This window comes from Amblyomma maculatum, chromosome 11 (genome assembly GCF_055883805.1).
Source record: "Amblyomma maculatum isolate TAMU_Amacu chromosome 11, ASM5588380v1, whole genome shotgun sequence".
In the NCBI taxonomy this organism is placed as follows: Eukaryota; Metazoa; Arthropoda; class Arachnida; order Ixodida; family Ixodidae; genus Amblyomma; species Amblyomma maculatum.
The window spans coordinates 158,416,371-158,435,725 of NC_139354.1; the positions used below are offsets into that span (position 1 = coordinate 158,416,371).

General features: G+C 47.5%; 1 pseudogene; it reads left to right on the forward strand.

The window, feature by feature from the left end:
• The first annotated feature begins 6,840 nt into the window (after positions 1-6,840).
• On the forward strand, positions 6,841-8,094 carry LOC146175268 (uncharacterized; annotated as a pseudogene).
• The last annotated feature ends 11,261 nt before the right edge of the window (positions 8,095-19,355 follow it).

Sequence of the window (19,355 nt, forward strand, 5' to 3'; positions counted from 1 at the left end):
CCTTGCCTAACACCTTTCTTTATGGGAGTTTTGTTACTTTCTTTATGCAGAACTATGGTTGCTGTGCAGCCACTATATATATATCTTCCTGTACTTTCACGTACGGGTCGTCTATCCCCTGATTTCGCAGTGCCTGTATCACCGCCGAGGATTCCATTGAGTCAAACGCTTTTTCGTAATCAATGATTGCTATGTACAAGGGCTAATTATATTCCGAGCATTTTTCTATCACCTTCTTGATGGTATGGATATGATAGATAGTAGAGTACCGTTTCTGAAACCCTGCTTGATCCTTTGCTTAATTGCAGTGCAAGGTTCTCCTGATTCTATTAGCGATTACCTTAGTAAATACTCTATACGTAAGAGACAGTAAGCTGATCTGTAATTTTTAAGGTCCTTTGCGTCCCCTGTCTTATGAATGAGGATAATGTTGGCATTCTTCCGTGGTTCCGGCACCGTTGATGACAAGAGGCACTGTGAATAACGAGTGGCAAGTTTTTCTAGCACGATATACCCCCCCCCCCACCCCCCGTTCTTAAACAAATCTATAGGTATCTGATCCTCTGTAGCTACTTTCCTCCTTTTCATAGCTTCTATAGCTTTCTGAATCTCGTCCTTCGTCACTGAGGAAACGTATGACTCTTTTTCCCTACCACCAATCTCATTAAGGTCCTGACTACTTTGGCTACTGTAGAGATCGGTGTAGAACTCCTCGGCTACTTTGACTATCTTTTCCATATTCGTTATGACGTTGCCCTGCTTGTCCCTTAGCCATACATCTGCTTTTGCAGCGCATACAATGCTGCAAAAGCAGAAAATGTTAGGTATGATGCATGCGACGTGCGCACTGCTGCCAAACTGAAGAGCAGATCGATGCGATGTCCGTTTTAAAGGCAGCTGTCAGAGGAAGTCCCACGCAGACAGGTCGTCGCAGCCGGAACTGTGATACGCCTATCACTGCGGTGACGCGCTGGTGCCCACCCGTAGACAATATGCCGGCCTCGACCTTGTTCCACGATGTACGAGCAGCGTCGTAACAATGCTGCAAACGCAGAAAATGTTAGGTATAATTTGCATGCGACGTGCGCACTGCTGCCAAACTGAAGAACAGATCGGTGTGATGTCCGTTTTAAATTGGCAGCTGTCAGAGGAAGTCCCACGCAGACAGGTCGTCGCAGCCGGAACTGTGAGACGCCTATCACTGCGGTGACGCGCTGGTGCCCACCTGTAGACAATATGCCGGCCTCGACCTTGTTCCACGATGTACGAGCAGCGTCGTAACAATGCTGCAAAAGCAGAAAATGTTAGGTATAATTTGCATGCGACGTGCGCACTGCTGCCAAACTGAAGAACAGATCGGTGTGATGTCCGTTTTAAAGGCAACTGTCAGAGGAAGTCCCACGCAGACAGGTCGTCGCAGCCGGAACTGTGATACGCCTATCACTGCGGTGACGCGCTGGTGCCCACCCGTAGACAATATGCCGGCCTTGACCTTTTTCCACGATGTACGAGCAGCGTCGTAACAATGCTGCAAAAGCAGAAAATGTTAGGTATAATTTGCATGCGACGTGCGCACTGCTGCCAAACTGAAGAGCAGATCGATGCGATGTCCGTGTTAAAGGCAACTGTCAGAGGAAGTCCCACGCAGACAGGTCGTCGCAGCAGGAACTGTGATACGCGTATCACTGCGGTGACGCGCTGGTGCCCACGCGTAGACAATATGCCGGCCTCGACCTCGTTCCACGACGTACGAGCAGCGTCGTAACAATGCTGCAAAAGCAGAAAATGTTAGGTATAATGCATGTGACGTGCGCACTGCTGCCAAACTGAAGAGCAGATCGATGCGATGTCCGTTTTAAAGGCAGCTGACAAAGGAAGTCCCACGCAGACAGGTCTTCGCAGCCGGAACAGTGATACGCGTATCACTGCGGTGACGCGCTGGTGCCCACCCGTAGACAATATGCCGGCCTCGACCTTGTTCCACGATGTACGAGCAGCGTCGTAACAATGATGCAAAAGCAGAAAATGTTAGGTATAATTTGAATGCGACGTGAGCACTGCTGTCAAACTTGCTGCTAGGTTTATATTTAATATATACCGGAATTGTACCTCTCCTTCTGATTTCTGTTTACAAGGTGGTTTTCCGACACTGGAGTCGCGAACGAAACAAGAAAGGCTTAAATACGGATACCTAATTATTGGTAATCAACTTAATAATTTACAAATCCCAATGTTTCGAAATTAGGCCGAATTAGACATCCCGACATCACCATTCTATGTTCATTCTAGCTCCTTCTCTTCGAACTCATTGTTTTAAGTACACTTATTTCCCTAGAGCAATTAATGATTGGAACCCCTTATCTAATGCTGCTGTACAGTGCACGTCCTTTGAAGCCTTCATAAATACTGTCAGAGATGTTCTTGTTTTTCGCAAATAGCGAGTTCTTTTCTATACGGTAAGCGAATTCAGCGTTGTATACCTGTAATGTCTTTTTTTTATTGTGTGGTGCCTGGAGTTGTCCATATTACTAGGAGCTTCGATACGCATATTGTTTTGTTTTCATTGTTCGATTTTAATCTTTTTGTATGCCTACATTAGGTTGGATTATGTCCTAAATTCGTTGCTTCCACTCTTGTAAAAGCCTCCTAAAGGGCTGACAGTATCAATATGTAAAAAACTTAGGTTTCATCCCTTACATGGGAAACCGTTACCGTGCATTCGTCATTCATGCATCTAAATATCAATCGTCCTTCAGTAAACGCTATGCGATGGATTTATGACACATGAATTTCCATATTTTGATATGAAGCAAAATCTTCCACTAACTCCCATGACTCCCATGCTAATCGGTCTCGATAACAGAACAGACCGCTCGTTTGTGAAAGTCATGGTTATCATTCATTTTTGCGCTCATTTTTCTGCAGTTTCGAGAGTGCGCTACCAAATCGCTCGTCGTATGACCTCTGTGTTTCATAAGCCACGCAATTAAACTCCATTCACTCTGGCCTCCTTACCTCTTACCGCTTCACAGTGTAGATCTGTATACTACACCTACGTTGTAATGAACTTATACGGTCAAATGTACTAACACCACAGCCCCATGTTCTCTTGATTAGCCATGCTTTCACTTCCTTTGTATCGCAGGATAAAACTTCAATAGGTTTTTCCTAGCAAAACGCAGGACTCGAACGCCTTATTAGTTAGCAGCTTCCTTAATCACGTCTGATAGGCAGTGAATGCCTGGGGACGTAACTGAAGACGACGAAAAGTTACTCCTTTTTAAGCGCGAATCAATCTGAGGGAATAAAAAAGTTGTGATGTCCACGGATTCCATATTTAAAGAGGGAGAGATAGGGGGTGTCACAGTTTATTAACACGTTTCCGAGTACGTACGCGAGGCCGCCTGACAACTGGACGAAACAATATTTTATTCACGTCTCGACTATGACAAATTAGAAATTAGCAGTACTCTGGCAAGCCTTGAGAAAGCTGGAAAATAACAATAAATATAGAAATCATATGCAGCGGTGGCGTAGCGGTAGAACATGCGAATCGCATGCAAGAGGACCGGGGTTAGAATCCCCGTGCCGCGCAATTCTCCACCGGATAAGAACAAAATCCGCGTGTCGATGGAATTGCAAAAACAGGTTTGGGGTGCGACCTGATGCCAGTGAACACCTGCAGCAACGCACTGCCTCACCAGAACAGGAGTTGGCTACCCTGGTGCAGTAACTGGCCGCAACCACCTATGATAAGCTCCATAAAACCCCGGCCCTCAGTCACCAGCGGCTGCGGAACAACTGAGCACGGCGGCGGTCAGACCTGTGACGCAGCAGAGGGTGCTAAAACTTCCTGGCTCCGCTGGACAGGCTGCTAATGGAAACTAACCCTGGGAACGTTTAACGCTAGAACCCTAGCTAGTGAAGCTAGTTTAGCAGTGCTGTTAGAGGAACTAGAGGGTATGAAATAGTATATCAGAGGACTTAGTGAGGTTAGGAAGCCGAATGAGGCATATACTGTACTGAAGGATGGGCATGTGCTGTGTTATCGATGTTTACCGGAGAGGCGAGAACTAGGAGTAGGCTTCCTTGTCAATAAGTATATAGCGGGTAATATAGATGTATTATATAGTATTAATGAGTGGGTGCCAGGATTCGTAATTAGCCTTAATAAGCGGTATAAACTGAAGGTTGTACAGGCTTATAAACCTATATGTGGTTATGATGACCAAGTAGTTGAAAGCTTCTAAGAAGATGCAGAATTGGCAATGCGAAGAATAAAGACGCAGTATAGTGCACTAGTGGGCGAGTTCAATGCCAAGGTAAGGAAAGAGCAGGCAGGAAACCAGGCAGTAGGTGTCTATGGCATTGTTCTAGGAATTGCAGGAGGGAGTTCTGAGTTGCAATAATTTAACAATTATGAATACCTTCTACAGCAAACGGAAGAACCGGAAGTGAAAATGGAAATGTCCTAACGGGGAGAGTAAAAATTAAATTGACTTCATTCTGTGTTCATCCCCTGCCATTATGCAAGATGTAGATATAATCGGGAAAGCGCGATGCAGTGACCACAGGATTGTGAGGTCCCGAATTAGCCTACATATGAAGAAGTAACGCAACATATTAGTAAAAAAGAACTCCATCAACCAGTTAGAGATGAGGGGCAGGCAGAAGAGTTCAGAATCTCGATACAGAACAAATATTCAGCTATAACCGAGGATGGCGACATTACCCTAGAAAAAATAAAATGTAATTTCAGAGATATCATTACTGAGTGCGCTGGAGTAGTAGGCGGTAGGAAGGTTGGAGAGGATACCGGTGCGCTGTCTAAGGAGACGAAAGATTTGATTAAGAAACGCCAGAGTATGAAAGCTTGCAATCCAACAGACCAGATAGAATTGCCAGAGATATATCAAAGCTAATCAACAAGGGCAAAGTGACCGTTATAAGGAAGTATAACATGGAGACAATTGAGCATGCTGTAAAGAACGGAGGAATCCTTAAAGCGGCGAAGAAGAAATTGGGCATAGGCAAAAATCAGAGGTCACGCTAAGAGACAAGGCGGGCAACGTCATCATGAATATGGACAAGAAAGTCAAAGTAGCTGAGGAGTTCTAGATCTCTACAGTAGGCAAAGTAGTCAGGACCGTAATGACGTAATGAGATTGGCGGTAGGGAAAAACAATCAGACGTACCACCAGTTACGAAGGACGAGGTTAAGAAAGCAATATGAACTATGAAAAGGGGGAAGGCAGCTGGAGACGATCAGATAACTATATATTTGTTGAAGGACGGGGGGGGGGGGGAGATATCGACGCAATGCCTGGTGTCATCGACGATACCGGAACCATGGAAGAACGCAAACATTATCCCCATTCATAAGAAAAGGGACGATAAGGACCTTAAAAAACAGACCAGTCCGCTTACTCTCTGTTACGTATAACGTATTTACTAAGGTAATCGCTCATAGAATCAGGACAACCTTGGCCTGCAATCAAGCCGTGATCAAACAGGTTTTAGGAAACGGTGCACTACTGTCGATCATAGCCATACCATCAACAAGGTGATAGAAAAATGCTCGGAGTATGACCAGCCCTATACATAGCATTCATTGATTACGAAAAAGCATTTTACTCAGTTGAACCCTCGGCGGTGATGCAGGCATTGCGAAATCAGGGGGTAGACGAGCCGTACGTGAACGTCCTGAAGATATATATAGTGGTTGCACAGCAGCCATAGTTCTGCATAAAGAAAGTAACAAAATTCCCATAAAAACAGGTGTTAGGCAAGGAGACACGATCTCCCCAGCACTGTTCACAGCTTGCTTAGAGGAAGTCTTCAGAGACTTGAATGGGAGCAGTTAGGGATAAGGGTAGATGGAGAATACCTCAGTAATCCTACCAGCACTGGAAGACGACAGACCCTGAAGCAGTCTTCCTGACAGCAGCATTCAACGCCTGCCTCAAGTTCAAGAAAGTGCCCCCGGCGTGGAAGGAGTCCCGGACCATCCTCATCCACAAGAAGGGACCTGCGGAGGACGTCACAAACTATCGCCCCATCGCACTCGGGTCGCCAATCTCAAAACTGTATGCTGGGTGCCTCGCCACTCGGCTGCAGAGTTGTATTGCTGAACACCAGCTGCTCTTTCGTTGTCAAAAGGGGTTCTGCCGCATGACGGTGTGTTTGAACACAACTTCTTGCTGCAGGAGCGCCTTGACGCAGCGAGTTGTGGCGGTGGGGAGCTGTTCGTGGCGTTCCTCGACTTTAGCAACGCCTTTGGATCTGTCGCCCACAACGCCCTCATCGACGCACAACGCGGAGCCGGCGCCTGCAGCGACTTCTGCTCGATCGTCGCTGACCTCTATAGGGACAACACCACCACCATCGTTGGACAAGAAGGATCAACACGGCCGATCGACATCTCTCAGGGATTCGACAAGGATGTCCACTGAGCGGGCTCTTGTTTAATCTTGTCATTGACCCTGTTTTGCGTGCTGTGCAGGGAGGCGAGAGGCAGCACAACATCCTGGCCTACGCCGATGACCTCACCCCACTGGCCAATGACAAAGCTTCACGCCATGTTAACATTGTTGAATCCATTTCTTCTAGGCTGGGACTACAGCTTAACCCAGCGAAGTGCCGCACTCTCCATCTGAGCGGCAAGACACCGGTAGGAACAAGAATGACCCCCTTTTTTATTACAGGAGCGCAGATCCCAATAATCTAATCCAGGACTTTAAAAGCCAGACGTTCCTGGGCCGCCCTGTGGGGTTCAACGTCTTCCCGGACAGAGCTACTGTGGACGAAGCCATAAACACCGGCCGCCGCCTGCTTAGCTCAATGCTCGCCCCTTGGCAGAAATTGGACGCTGTCAAAACATTTGTATATCCAGCGCTCAATTTTTCCATGCGGTGCGATGTGTTGGGTAAGTCAGAGTGGGCGCGCCTCGACGACGCACTGCGACCACTAATCAAGAAGTCTTTATCTTTCAGGAACCGTGGCCAATGAGTACCTTTACGGCAGCGCAACATCGGGCTCGGTCGGCATCCCCAACGCAGCGGAGCTCAGCGACATCTGCCGCATCGACAACGCATTTAGGTCCCTCTCGTCTCCTGATTTACAGGTGCGAGACCTAGCGCTGCATGCCGTCACTGCCAGCACGACGAAGCGACTACGCCGACGAGGTACCGATGAGGACATCGCTTCCTACCTGACAGGGGAGACGGAGGGAGACTTCCGAGCTAGGGCAACGCAGCTTAGCAAGGCTTCCCGGCGCCTGGCGGTCACGTGAGTGATGCAAGAGGGGGGCCCCAGCATCACTCGCGCGACGTGACCGTCACGCAGAAGCAGCGCACGAAAGTGGTGAGGCACTTCGGAGTATTGCTATGCGCGCACGAGATCACAATCTCCAAGAAAAGCCTAACCAGGAGAAAGTGATGGAGTGCGTAGCGGCCGATCGTAACAGTTCCCACTTCATGAGGACGGGGCGCTTCACTCGCTTCTGCGATTGGCGCTTCGTGCACCGTGCGAGGCTGAACTTGCTGCCCCTCAACGGAGCCAGGCCGGGGGATGTCGCTGCTGACCATCGGTGTCGGAGATGCGGGCATGACAAGGAATCCCTTCCCGCATGTTCTCTGCCCCTGCATGCGCCAGAGCGTCCGCCTACACCAGCCGGCACAACCAGATCGTCGGCCGGCTGAAGACAGCCGCCGAAAAGCGATTCACCATCACCCACGAGAACCGGCTCGTGGGTGACACGAAACTCCGCCCAGCTCTTTTTCTGGTGCGCGGGGAAACGGCAATTGTTATTGATGTCACATGTCCCTTTGACAATTGCAAAACCGCCTTCGATGCTGCCGGGAGAGTAAGGTCACCAAGTACGAACCCGTTCGCCAATACCTGCTCCGGAAATTCCAGCGGGTCAGCATCGAGGCAGTCATTGTTGGGGCCTTGGGCTCCTGGGACCCCAACAATGACAAAGTGATGAGGCGCCTCTGTAGCAAACGCTACATGCGTCTCTTCAAGAAGCTGGATGTGAGCGACACCATCGCAGCTTTTCGTGAAGTCTATGCTAAACACGTAGCTGCAAATTGAAGGGCTTACACTTCGGTGGACTTCAGCAGCTCGAGTTAAAAGACTTCCTACACGCACAACAACACACTCACCCCACAGCAGGAATAAAACTTTACAGATGAGATTTCTCCTTAAAAGGAATGAACAACAACAGTAGGTGTCTGTAATAAAACTGCTAGGAAATGTACAAAACATTTCTGAAAAATCTCAGTAATCAGCGATTTGCTGATGACATGCCTTGCTAAGTAACTCAGGAGATAAACTGCAAATAATGATTGATGACCTAGACAGGAAAAGTAGAAAGGTAGGATTGAAAATCAATATGCAGAAGACTAAGGTAATGTTCAACAGCGTCGGGAAGGAACAGCAGTTTACGTTAGGTAGCGAAGCACTGGAAGTAGTAGGCGAATATATCTACTTAGGACAAGTAGTAACCGCAGATGCGGACCATGAAAAGGAAATGAGAAGAGAAATAAGATTGGGATGGAGCGCATTTGGCAAGCACTCGCAGGTTATGACAAGCATGCTTACCGGTATCGCTCAAGAGACAAGTATACAACAGTTGCATCTTACCTGTACTCATCTGTGGGGCTGAAGCGGAGAGGCTAATCAACAGGGTTCTACTTAAGTTGAGGACAACGCAGACGGCTATGGAAGGAAAAATGGTAGGGGTAACATTAGGAGATAGGAAGCGTGCAGAGCGGGACAGAGAAATAACTCAAGTTACTGACATTCTAGTGGCAATTAGGAAGAAGAAATGGGCATGGGAAGGACGTGTAGTGCGAAGACAGGATCACCGATGGTCACTTAGAGAAACAAACTGGATTCCAAGAGAGGGAAAGCGTAGCAGGGGCCGGCAGAAAGTTAGCTGGGCGGATGAGGTTAAGAAGTTCGCTCGGGTGAAGTGGATGCAATAAAACATCGGTTGGGCCTAATTGGTTCATGATTTTCTACGGAACTGAAGAGATGTCGATTCTTGGCAGAAGCAAAACTGTACACGCGCCGTTGCCACTTGAAGCTTTTTATGTGAATAAAAAAGGTGAAACCTGTATTAGCGATACTTATATCGCTTTGTACGAAGCCGAATATAATATACGTGCGCGTCACGTTATTAACTTGGATCAAATAACTTGCCGAATCCTTGTCTGCTTGCACAAGTGTGGCCTCAGGTCTATATATGCGTTGTGCCATGAGGAATAAAGTAGCTAGTTAGGGCCTGTCCTTGTGTTCTCTTCTTCTCTGTGAATTGTCTTTTGTTTGCACTCTTCTGTTCCGTAGAAAAATATAAACCAACTAGGCCCAACCGAAGGTTTATTGCAGTTCTTTTCTCGTTCAGTGGGTCATTTTGTGTGTCTTTTTCAAATTTTTCAAATTATTCTGTCACCAACGCTTTGGTCAGCCATATCATCCATGCCACTTGCCGAACACGACTTTATGGATTCTCCCTACGCAAAGGATTCGTACCAGCAGATATGAGTGCCTTCACTGGTTCAGTGAAACCTTTATGGGCCCATGTCAAGAGACTGTACAAACTAGGTCGCCGGCGGGAGCTTTAGAGGCAAGTCCGCCTGTACCAGGACTGGCTTTGGGCAGTTTGCCAGTCGGTGGATCCTGAATGGCTTGCTGTTAGGAAGTATTGTGCGTTTATACGTCTTGCTGGCCAGCTTACGGAGGCTAGGTGGAATGTTGTTTTAAAGGATTTGTGCCGCTCTAGTAAAAATGTGAATTTACTGAAAATGTGAAAGTCAAGGTGCTTGGAAACGTAACCCTGCCAGAAAACGCAACCCGCCTGCTGCACAAAGGCGCGAAGTTCTGCATTCCGTCCCTCGCCCCTGCCCACGAATTGGTTACAATGGACAGATGCATGGCCTCCAAGGCGAAGCAAGAAGACCGTGAGCGCTGCCTTCTTGAAGGCATGGAGTGCTTGGAAAGAAAAGCCCCCAAAGGCTCCGCCCAAGGCAAGAATGACAATGTTCGGCATGTATTGACTTTCTTGAAAGGGAACTGTCTGCGCCTTTTGCAGTCTGACAAGGCAGGAGGGTTTGTTGTCGTAGAGAGGGGTCTGTACAACGAGAAGGAACTGAAGGCTGTTTCAAAGAACTTCGTGCCGGTTAAAAAAGTGAGGTCAGAGTGAAAACTAAGTTAATCGATTTTTGCAAAAAACTAGATGTGTCTTTTTTTGCAAAGGACATAGATAACAGTAGAGGTATATTTTATCAGTACTCTTTACAGCTAAAACGCAGAAGCCGGGCATACCTTTCAGAACCATTGTCAGTGAATCTGGGTGCTGGTAGCATTGTGTAAGCAAATGCTTGCCATTTTCAGTGAATCTGGGTGCTGGCAGCATTGTGTAAGCATATTCTTGCAGAAGAAACTAAAAATGCTTGTGGTGAATGACCCATTTAGGCCTAAAAAATCTGATGAGGCAGTAAAATATTTAAACAGCAATGAACAAAGTGGGTATGTTTCGTCAGTTGACATCGAAGATTTATTTTACTCTGTGCCGCAGTGTGAACTTTTGAATTCTGTCAGAACATGCATTGAAGAAAATGGTGTAATTTCATTCCAGATTGCTGCAGGATTTTCTGTAGGGAACCTTTTAAATCTTTTAGGATACTATCTTAAGGTGACTTTCATTGTTTTTAATGACCAGCAGTTTTTACAACGAAATGGCATTTGCAGAGGGTCTTGTGTTGCTCCGGTACTCTGTGAAATATTTTTAGCTTTTATTGAAGATGTAGACCATGTTTTTAAAGCAAGCAGAGTCGAAAAAGTTTTTAGGTACGTTGACAACTTTTTAGTGGTTTTAAAATTTGACTCTTCCTTTCAGGATACGATCAATATTATTTTAAATGATTTTAAGCAACACGGACAAGGTCTGCATTTTACCCACGAGTTAGCCCACAGTAATGTTTTGCAGTTCTTGGACCTTAAGCTCCAAGTCGCTGAACGCCATATTTGTTGGAAATACCAACTACGCGCAGAAAAAGAACTGCTTCCGTTCAAGTCTGCGCATTCGAAAATAGTAGAAAGGGAATACCGTCTTCATGCATGGAGTCGGCTCTCAGAAAATTGTGTATGCATAAAATGCAGGCAAGGTTCGACAACCAGATGCGCCGGCTATTGGCAGCAGGTTTCCCTTTGTCGCTCATAACAGCTGTTACCGAAGCTTTGATTAAAAAGCAAAAAGCTGGACGCTAAGTCGGAGGTTGGAGGCCGAACGTAAAACGTTCAGGCCGGTGGTGGTCCCTTATTTTCATAAGGTGCCACGCCATATGAAGAAGATAGCAAAGAGGCGTTCTATCCCTCTGGCATTTCCTGCCCCGCACAAGCTATCTAAGCTCTGCTCCCGCACGAACGGTGATGGGCGTCTTGGCTGCCAAATCAGGCACGGATCTACTCATGTTCCTTGAGCCATTGGAGTGGTGCATTCCATCACACTTTCCTGCAGGAAGACTTACGTCGGGCAGACTGGTCGCTGTATTAATGAACAACTCAGGGAGCATGCACTAAATGTTAAGAAATGTGACAAAGGTGTTCGTCTCGTGTCCCATATTCTTGCTTGCAAGCGTGCACCGCGCTTTGATGAGACGTCGATTCTCGGCAGAAGCAATAATGAACACGCGCGGTTGGGACTTGAAGTCTTTAATATCAATAAAAAAGGTGAACACTGTATTAGCGATACTTGTATCTCTTTGTACGAAGCCGCATATAAGTTCCTGTGCGCGCAACGTTATTAACTTGGATCAAATGACTTGCCGGATCCTTGTCTGCTTGCACAAGTGTGGCCTAAGGTCTATATATGCGTTGCTGCCATGAAGAATAAAGTAGTTGTTAGTTAACACCTCTCCTTGTGTTTTCTTCTCAGTGGATCGTCTTCTGTTTGCGCTCTTCAGATCCGTAGAGAAGTGGATGCTGCTAGCACAGAACCAGGTTAATTGGAAAAATATGGGAGAGGCCTTCACCCTGTAATGGGTATAGTCAGGCTGTTGATGATGATACAAATAGTTACTCCAGGTGACCCCAGTCGCAGGATTGCCTAAGGTATACATGCAAGGGCCGGTGCTGGCAAGCGGTAACGTGGAAGACACTGTGAAGTGTTGGCCGCCTGTCGTTGTGGTTTCTGGCTTGTTATAGTATAGACCGTTTTATCGAAAGCAAGCAGGAGAGAAGAACAATACTCTAATCAGATTAATTCAGCCGACCCATTGTTTCCAGTACTGAGTGGGTGAAGTAGAATTCGCCCGTGTTGCGACCGCCAGACGCGGTTGTTGAACCCAGCGCTGGGGCCCACTGTCTGGCTCCCGACTCCGGGAAAGCAGTGCTTCCCAGAATGCGAGCGTCTGTGAGTGCAGCCGGCGGCTCGGGGCGAGACGTGTCGGCCGGAGAGTTTACGTTTTACCGCAGCCGCTGATTCGTCCGTCCAGGGCCCCGGGCTGTCTGCAGATGGCGGCGGGGGAGGGGGGCTCTACAGGCGTACGGTGCAATGCGTCTGGAGACGCTGAAAGTGGTGGTGGTGTGCTCGCAAAACCGCGCGTGTGTGTGGTCCGTCAGCCAGGAAGCGTCTGCTCGTCGCAAGGTGTCCGGCCCAGCGAGGAATGTCTCAGGCGAGCCGACGATGACAGCACGACGTTCACCTCGGACCCTACCACCCCGAACAGCTAAGCACTCGCTACACTGTCATCTTGGGAGCTCTTTCTTTAATTCTTCCCTTCCAAATCGTTCTATGTTGTATATTCTTTCATCTGTATAATTGTATGCTGTTATTCTGTCCTGTTTATTCTGTGCCACCTACTTTTTTGGATTAAGATTTAACAGTTTTAAATGTGGCGATTTTTGTTTAGAAAAAAATCACTGAATTAGACTTGTTGCTGGGCTAGTTGGTTCATGATCGTACGGGGAAAGTAAGCGCAAAAAACGGAGACAACCACAAGAAAGGAGACAGGACAACGCGCTACTGGCAACTGATTCTTTTAATGTAATCTACCACAATATATAGGGACATCGTCACACCACCTGTCGGCTCCCTACGCGTCAGAAGGCAATATTATCTCACATTAAATTCCATGTTCAACCTAGGTTGATCTAAACCCGACAAGCGTCGGTCTTCGTCAGCCACATTCCATGGCCTTCCTCCAGCGCCAGACACATCACGTTTTATATCAAGAAGGGACTGATACCGGAGGAGGTCAACGCTCTGTTCGGCGCAGTCCGTCCTACCTATGGAAATGTTCAGCGTCTGTGCAGAATTTTGCGGTCTGAGCTACGAAGAAGAGTGCGCCTTCTTTATGACTGGCTGCGTTTATTCTGCTTTTGCCGGTACCCTGAATGGGTAGCTGAAAGAAAATTCCGCGAGTACAGGAAGCTGGAGGCACAGACCACAGAATGTTGGTGACATCACGGTCTCGGCAAACTACCAAGGGCAGCAGAAAGGCAAAGAGTGCAGCTGTGAAAGTACCCGGCGAGGCTCATCTGCCGGAAGAAGTGAGCATGGTCCTGGCTAAGGGTCCAAAGTTCAGTCTCGAGCCGGCAACAGTCGCCCATGAGCTCTTGTCTCTCAACAGAAGAGTGGCGGGAAAGGCACCAAAGGAAAATAAGGAGCGTTGGCTTTTGGAAGGAGTGGATAAGCTCTTGAGAACAGTGTCCAAGCGAAGGTCTGTATTTGGATCAAAGTCAACACCGAGGTCAAGCACTTCAAAGACAACGGTCTGCGGTTGGTGCAAGCAGACAAGGAAGGAGATTTCGTCGTGGTCCAACGGGAATTTATAATGCAAATGCCTGTTGTGCAGTGGAGAGGAACTTCGAGCCATCGAAACTCAAGCATGCCAGGGCGAAGTCAAGGGCTGTCGCCCTCTGCAACGAGCTGGATCTATCAAGGTTAGCAAAGTCTATAAGTGACTGCAAGGGCAACAGTCTTGGCATATTTGTTACGGCGAAGACGCATAAAGAAGGTGTGCCTTTCGTTGCATCGTAAGCGAGCGAGGGTCTTGGCAGCGCCTTGGTAGTCAGTACTTTTTGAACAGTCTAAACCAGCTTGTGGCTAGGGATCCTTTCGCCACAAGAAACTCGTTGGAAATAATTACGTTTCTTAAAAAAAATCAGGAAGTTAGGCATTTCTTTTCTGTTGATGCCAAGGACCTTTTTTATTCCATTCCCCATAAAGAATTGTTCTTAGCCGTTCGCGAATGCATAGAAGAGAACGGGATCGTGCCCTTTCAGAATGCAGCCGGTGTTTCGCTTGAAAGTTTTATGTCATTGCAAGAATTTTACCTAAACGCTACAGTTATACAGTTACAAGGCGGGTTTTTCATTCAGAGAAAAAGGCGTTGCGCCTGTTCTGAGTAACATTTTTCTTTCAATGATTGATCGCAGGGTGGAAGAGCATTTAGATAAAGCAAAAGTCTTGAAGGTTTTCAGATTTGTAGACGATTTTTTCATTATTTTAAGTAAGCAGGATAAGCGCTCCTACCCAAGCACAGTTAATGAAAGTATTGAGATATTGTGTAAGCTTGTTGAAGGATTATAATTTACGCAAGAGCAGCCTGGAGGCGATAGAACTGCGATGCCTGGCATTAAAATATCGGGACGGAGCAGCCAGTCTTCACGACATGGGCGGAATGCGCTCTACCGACGGGAAGATGGAGCCGATCCACGTGAAGCAGCATCCACTCCCTCACGCTGTCCAGCAAGCAGTTGAGAAGGAGGTGCATAAAACGGTGCAGCTGGGAGTAATTGAAAAATCCCGCTACAACGCCCCTGTTGTGTTGGTCAAGAAACCGGACGGTTCGCACCGGTTTTGCGTGGACTTCCGAAGACTAAATGACTTGCTAGTGGCAGACGCAGAACCGATTCCCAGGGCGGACTGCTTAATTGCTGAAGTTGGCTCGAGGAGGTAATTTTTGAAGATGGACCTAGCAAAGGGATACTGGCAGGTGCCCTTGGAGGAAAGATCAAAATAAAAGACCGCCTTCTCTAGCCCGAGCGGACATTACCATTTCAAGAACATGCCATTCGGCATCAAAACTGCCCCAGCCGTGTTCGCAAAGCTCATGAGGAAAGTTCTTCAAGGAATTGCCAACGTGTACCACTACTATGATGATATCTTAATAGCGGCCGGAAACGGGGAGGCCCACGTTGAGGCTCTGAACAAAGTTCTCGATCGAATCCTGGAAGCTGGAATGACGGTGCATCCGAGAAAGTGCTACCTGGGGTTTGAGGAACTCTCCTTCCTCGGGCACAACATCGGAAGGGGCAACCGAATCCCAATGAAGAGCACCTTGGAGAAGATCGGCGACGCTCCGGGGCCTACAACTAAACGACAAGTTCGGGCATTCTTGGGGCTGTGAGGCTGCTACAGGGACTTCATTCCAAACTACGCCACTGTGGCAGCTCCCTCGACCGACCTAATTAAGAAGCTAGCGCTCAACAGGGTAAAGTGGGGTGACCCATAGGAACGCGCCTTCGAAGAATTGAAAAGACTCCTCTCGGAGCCACCCATACTTCAGGTGGCCGATTTTGATCAGCCTTTCGTGCTTCGCACGGATGCCTCTGACGAGGGGCTGGGAGGCGCACTTCTCCAGAGTAAAAAGGGATTGCTCCACCCCGTGGCCTATACAAGTAGGAAGCTATTGCAGTGGGAGCTAGCCTACTCAGCAGTCAAAAAAGAAGGCCTCGCCATCGTTTGGGCCATCAAGCGACTCAATTTTTTCTTGTATGGGAAGAAGTTCACCCTCCAAACAGACCATAAACCCCTAAAATACATCCGCGAGGCGCAGTTCATCTCGACTGCACCATTGGGCACTCTTACTGCAGGAGTACGATTTCACAGTGCAGAATATACGGGGGAGAGGTAATGTCGCGGCTGATTACCTCAGCCGGGCGTCAGGGTCGACCGCACCCGGTCGATTTGTTGCTGACAACTAGCGGTCAGCGTGTTTGTTTTTCTTTGTTCTCAGTATTCAATGCGTTGGGCAGTGTTATATTGTTCTATGCGTCTGTATTGCGCCTTGTTTTATAAGGACATGATTTCAGTGCAACATTTTATGCGGCTTTCTGCGAGCGTGCGCGAATACTATTGTTCTTTTTTTGTGAAATGTTATCATGAATAACATTCTTAACGCCGGGGTGGTAAAGCAGAATTCGCCCGTGTTGCGACCGCCAGACGCGGTTGTTGAACCCAGCGCTGGGGCCCACTGTCTGGCTCCCGACTCCGGGAAAGCAGTGCTTCCCGGAATGCCAGCGTCTGTGAGTGCAGCCGGCGGCTCGGGGCGAGACGTTTCGGCCGGAGAGTTTACGTTTTACCGCAGCCGCTGATTCGTCCGTCCGGGGCCCCGGGCTGTCTGCAGACGGCGGCGGGGGAGGGGGGCTCTACAGGCGTACGGTGCAATGCGTCCGGAGACTCTGAAAGTGGTGGTGGTGTGCTCGCAAAACCGCGCGTGTGTGTGGTCCGTCAGCCAGGAAGCGTCTGCTCGTCGCAAGGTGTCCGGCCCAGCGAGGAATGTCTCAGGCGAGCCGACGATGACAGCACGACGTTCACCTCGGATCGAACCATACCACCACGATCAGCTAAGCACTCGCTACACTGTCATATTGGGAACTCTTTCTTTAATTCTTCCCTTCCAAATCGTTCTATGTTGTATATTCATTCATCTGTATAATTGGATGCTGTTATTCTGTTCTGTTTATTCTCTGCCACCTACTTTTTTTGATTAGGATTTAACAGTTTTAAATGTGCCGATTTTTGTTTAGAAATTAAATCCTTTTCCTTTCATTTCCGACTCCTGTGTCGTGCGTCCGGTCGGTCGCTGATCAGGCTTGGACCTATCGCCTGTTAGCCACCTGGTCCTGCATTAAATTTAACACACGGGTAGAGGTGTTTGTCCCTCTTCCCCCCAGAACTTGTAACTGAGAGTGCTGGAGACATTGGAAGCGGCCTTTCGTCCACGAATCTCCTCTCTCCCATATCTTGACAGTGGGCTAGGCATTCGCACGCTTTATGCTTGGCAGTGCGGCTTTCCTGCTCATGTGTATTGTCGTTTTAGAGACTTAAATACCCTTATTAGTGCCCCTTTTAGTGGCGATGTCATTGGGATAGTCATGCGTGATCGGAGAGTGAACAAACAATCAAAGAAATGGCAAGATAATTGCCAAGAGCGGAGAACGACAGTCCGACAGTGATATATTGTGAAGGTCTAAAGAAGAGCACGGGGAGGTAAGAAGGAGGAGGAAGATGCGCTGGTTTCTGGGGCTAGCAGGCTTCACCTGGTACGGCTGCCACAGCACTGTAAATAAATACCCCTTGGTTATCTCACCGTAACAATATGTATTTCTGCTTCACCGTTTTCCAGTCCATTCTGATTGAATTCGTCTATGAATGTTTTGTATGAATCAGACACTTAGTATCAACGACTGACTCACGAATATGATGCCGATTTTACTTTCTCAGCAGTAGAAACACGCATGCTGCAACGGCCGTGCCTCCCTAAAGCCCTTCGCGCCAAAGATACGGTGGATCTCTTGCGCAATCACCAAAGGGTGCAAAAATCGTTTATTCAGCCGACTGTAAAAAAAAAAAAAACTTTCTTGCGGATCGCTGACCTGTACCGTGTTGGTAATCGCAAATACACGCAAGTTTCTCAACGCAGCCAGGTGGCGCTGGTGCGGCGCGCAGCTTATCGTCTGCTTCAGAAACTTCAGGTGCAGGCCCTCGTCTAAAGTAAAATAAGACAGTCCACCGATCGCTGGATGGCTGATATACACGATGCCTCTAGAGGCGGAGCAAGAAAATTCTGGGACCATATAAGCTGGCTAGGGAAAAAGAATCAAAGAAAGCAGGATCGGATTCAAGATAACGTGGGAAATTGTTTAAAGGGAGATAACGCAGTGAACTACATTACCTCAGTTATAGCCGAGTCATTTAAGAGCGACGATAAGGTAATCTCCGCAAATCAGGAAGCAACACAAGATAGCATAATACAAAGCAGCTTAGAACTGACCAATCTAAACTGGAAAAAGGCAGGAAAAAATATTCCTAAAAACACATCTACAGGAATAGATGGAATTCCGATCAAGCTGATTAATGAACTCGGTCCAAAAAGTAAGGAAACGTTGTTAAAAGCTCTGGAAACAGTCATAACGAATAAGCAAATTCCGGACAGCTGGCGGCAGAGTAAAATGAATTTGATTTATAAAGGGAAAGGAGACAGGATGCACATAAAATCCTACAGGCCGATTACCATAACATCTGTTATGTACTGGTTAGCCATGCAGGCGGCGATATTAAGGGTGCTAGCATGGGTTGAAAGTAACAAGATACTCGGAGAACTTCAGAACGGCTTTAGAAATGGTAGGCGCTTAGATGATAGCCTGTTCGTGCTTACCCAATGCATCGAAATATGTAGAGTGGAAAATAGACCTTTGTATTTGGCCTTCCTGGACTTAAACGGGGCGTACGACAACGTAAGCAGGGATCTCCTGTGGAACATACTAAAAGAAGAAGGTATCGGTTATGAGATAATAGAGTTCCTACAGGAGATATACCGGGATAACAAAGTAGAAATTACGTAGGAAGAGATAAAAAGTACGGAGTATGTCAAAGTATGCAAAGGATTAAGACAAGGCTGTTCTCTATCACCGGTGCTGTTCATGCTTTATATGATAAACCTGGAACGGATGATACAAGACAGTAACCTAGGTTTTAACCGTCATATAGATTAGGTGGAAAGGCGGTAGAGCAGCGCCTTCCCTGTTTGATGCATGCAGACGATATTGTGCTGCTAGATGAGAGTCTGGAAGAATTGTAAACTCTAGTTAAGTATTGCGGAGACGAAGGGGACGCTCTAGGCTTCAGTTTTAGCGCAGTTAAGTCGGGTCTGATGATTTTCAACGGCTCAACTGATCAGGGTCTTAAAATACAAGGCCTTGAAATACCTAGAGTAGCAGAATATAAATATCTGGGGGTATGGGTAAACGAAGGATTGGCATACATTGGAAAGCATGAGCAATCACTTAAGGCCAGAGGGTGAAGTAATGCCGGGATAATGAAGCATAAGGCATTGTGGGGATACAATAGGTATTAGGTTTTGAGGGGTATTTGGAAAGGAATTATGGTGCCCGGACTTACTTTCGGAAATGCGGTTTTGTGCCTAAAATCAGAGGTACAGTCGACATTAGAAACAAATCAGAGATCCGTTGGACGATTAGCACTAGGTGCCCACGGCAAAACTACAAATGAGGCGGTACAGGGAGATATGGGCTTGGCATTTTTTGAAGTGCGGGAAGCT